Source organism: Atta colombica, unplaced genomic scaffold (genome assembly GCF_001594045.1).
Source record: "Atta colombica isolate Treedump-2 unplaced genomic scaffold, Acol1.0 scaffold2, whole genome shotgun sequence".
Taxonomy (NCBI): Eukaryota; Metazoa; Arthropoda; class Insecta; order Hymenoptera; family Formicidae; genus Atta; species Atta colombica.
In genome coordinates, this window is record NW_017259293.1 from 610,081 (window position 1) to 613,712 (window position 3,632).

At 27.0% G+C, this 3,632-nt stretch overlaps 1 protein-coding gene and 1 pseudogene across 4 annotated transcripts in view; one reads left to right on the forward strand and one right to left on the reverse strand.

Moving 5' to 3' along the window:
- The window catches only part of LOC108687079 (dual 3',5'-cyclic-AMP and -GMP phosphodiesterase 11), a 332,230-nt gene that overhangs the window by 33,025 nt on the left and 295,573 nt on the right, over nucleotides 1-3,632 (forward strand). The gene's annotated exons all lie outside the window — the stretch shown is intronic.
- On the reverse strand, nucleotides 2,240-2,537 carry LOC108687072 (annotated as a pseudogene).

Here is a 3,632-nt window from a genome sequence, read left to right on the forward strand (position 1 = left end):
GCTACCCGAAAGATGGGAGAAAGTAGTGGCCAGCGATGGACAATACTTTGAATCATAAATGTATAACCAGTTTTTTACAATAAAGCCTCGAATTTCGGAAAAAAAAACGGCAGAAGCAAAGTTGTACACCTAATATAAACTTAGATTTATTTATATAAAAACATACATTTTTTAATTAAAACATCTTTATGTATGTTATTATTAAATATTATTATTAAATATTATTAATAGTAGCATGCATTGCCATGGTTTTACTATTATAAATCTTAGTTTTTAAACGCCTTTTTACAATCAATTTTTATGCAAAATAAGATATAACGTTTCATTATTTTTTGAAATAAATTGCAGCAAGTTTCCAGCATGTCGCAACGAATGTTAGCCATTTTTTCAGTGAAGAAGTTTATTAAATGAGTATTTTTATTTTTAACGAAGATATTGTAAGAAGATAAATATCTTCTTACAATAATTTCCATTTCGTAAAAGTAATTATAGGTTGTTTTATTAACAAAAAATAATGTGTTTGATTTAAAACACTTTAAATATATCAATCTGAAAAATTTAATATTAGCATTATATATTTTCGATCCAGTAGAATTAATACAATTTTTACAAATTGTAAGCAACTTAGAAATTTTATGTATAATGTAATCAGTACGAGCATATAATATATTATATTTAATTGAACGTTGTCCATGTGAATCTGTATATTATCAACGTAAGCGGAAATTATATACGATATGTTATTATTCTTAGCTTTAGGACAATTGTTGAAAAAATCAGCAAGGAAGGTGCCCTCTTCATCTTATTTATAATTATTGTTTTTTACAACTTATAAATATTGTGAAATGCTCAAAACTGTTAAACTAACTTTGTTTGAATTGTAGTGCATTGGGCACAGGAAATTTTTTTCATACGTTTGAAAATAAATTTTCAATACAATCTTGAGTGAATCTCTCCCAATACATATCTTCGTTCATTAATTAAATAATTTGCCAGTTCTATAAAAAATGCAATAGTGATTATAATACCGCATTGTACGGGTTTAAATTTTTCTTCTTGTCCGATTTGAATATTAGAAAACAGATAAATAATTGATTTCAAAAATTCTATATTTTCATCAAATATGTTTTGCAAATTTTCTTTTCCTTCTAATTTTCGCAATGCAATTGCATAAATTCGAGAAGTAACCAAACTGAATTTCAATCATTTCACACATTATCGATACATAATTTCGAAAATAGAGCAGTTATTTTATATTTACTTATGTTCTCCTGCTTGAAATTGCAATGCACTACTAACATCTCTGTTATATAAAAAGCTTATTAATTCTCCTTATTAATACAATATAATATAGCTATTATTAATATAATATAATATAATATAATAGCTCCTTATTAATTCTCATTTTATTGAAATTAGTAATAGTGTCTTTAACTAATTTTGGTGCTAACTTGAACTTAACATTTTCTTGCTCAGCTACTAGTTCTTTGATGTGAGAACATTTAACAACGCATGAAGACAGTTTATACATTTCTACGAAATTCTGTGACAATATAACAATTTTATTATTCACCAATCCAGTACGAAGATTTTTTAAGAGATGTGGAGCATCGACAAAGAAGAACAGTTTTCGGCTATTATCTAATGGATGTGACACTGAATTGAATTTTAGAATACTTTGTTGCAGAGATTTTAAAAGCTTTTCATATACATTGATTAACTGCTCCCATATCAGACATAATGCTATGAAGTTTTAAGCCTATTAATTCGGCTTTTTCAATTATATTAAGAATAATATCTTTTAAAATTGCACCATTAAAACGTTAGGAACATAATAGTATGCCACGATTTGTTTCCATCGAGTAAATGTACCGCAGATTATGAACACCAAACCATGTAAAGCATAAGACTTTTCTATAAATGTAAGTGTAATGAGTAAATAGATAAATAGATAAATAAAAATAAGCATTATAAAAATCGCATTGGAAAATGTGTAATTTGTAAGATATAACTAATGATTTTGATTGGTCATAATACTTTTATGAAATGTCAACTGTCACGGAACAGCATCTTTAAGTCAGCGGCATGGATTAGAATCTTGCCACCATATTGGCTGCGATGCTGATACTCTCGGCACCGCAGTCAATAGCAAAATTCTAATCCAGCTAGTAAACATGCATCGTCTGTCACTTGTTTTATTCTAAATCTAACATATATCATTTTTATCGGCTAGCATATCTTATAGTGCGATTATAGTAGAAGGATCTATTTGTTCACTTGATGTTAAGCTCATTTCATCTACACAAAGCATACAATCTGTATTGTTCATCTGGAAACTTTAATACCTTTTTCTTTAATAATTAAAAAATGTCATCACAAATTCCATCTTTGTGAAAGTAATGGATTCCAGACAATTGTCTGTGCAAAGTACGAGGTGAAGATAAAGGAATATGTTACTTTAATAACTCATTGTATCCATTATCTCCATATGCATGTTTAAGTCATACTGCTTTTTTAATAATTTGTCGTCTGTCCATTTATATAAACGACGACGATTTTTCATATGTAGCTTTAAGATAATCTATCTGATCATCATTAAACACCATATACAACAAGTCTGCTGCTACAGGAATCTTCTCTTTGTACAATTTTTCAATTGTTGTAGATATTTTAGAAGATTTCTTTTTATTCTTATGGATAATGATCTTTGCTGTCTCTAATTTTTTATTTGCTTCATCTAATTTTCTTTTCAATTCAATCACAGTATCATTATTATTTACAAATATTAAGTCTGTCGAAGTATTTACTTCATTTTCACTTTTCCGCAATCTTTTTGCATTAGCTACATTTTTATCAAAATCTGAAAGGTCGTTTTAATGAAGATGAAGGAATCTCGAGAATATTATTTGATTGTATTCCCATCACAAATCTGAAAATTAAAATTGTCTTAAAATTTATTTTATATAAAGATACTATTAAAAATTACAGTTAAAATCAATACATACAATATGTGCGTTTTTTTCCATAGTTAAAATGTCTTCATTTTGGAAAGGATAAAAAAATTGTTGGAATGGCATTGGCTTTTAGCTTTTTTTCCCATCCATTCGTATTTTTTCTCACATTTCTGCCGAAAAGTGGATCTGCAAATATTATTCAAACTTACTGTTATATGGATGCGTTTCAAGTTAAGCATGAAGCACATAATGCATCATTTATTCTTATTATTCAACAAATAATAAAAAAGGATAAAATGATACATCACGCGCTTTATGCGTAACTTAGAATTCACTACATTTCTATTTTTACATTTCTATTTTTAATTAAACAATTTACTTACATCACAAACAAATTATTTTTTGTTGATTGCCATTTTTGATAACCACTTGATATTAATGTTTTCTAGTCATTTCTATTCATTTTGCCTTTCGATTTATTTTATATAAAGTTTTCCATTTGATGAAAAACTCCTCATCGAAAATCCTTTTTCGGTACTATTAAAGCAATAAGGTACGCAATAGCCGGGCATTTTCTATAAAATTGTTAGTTATAATGCACATTGAATACAATATTAAAGGTTAGAAATTTTTATGTCAGCATGCATTATAATTTATTTTCTATGTTTATATATATAT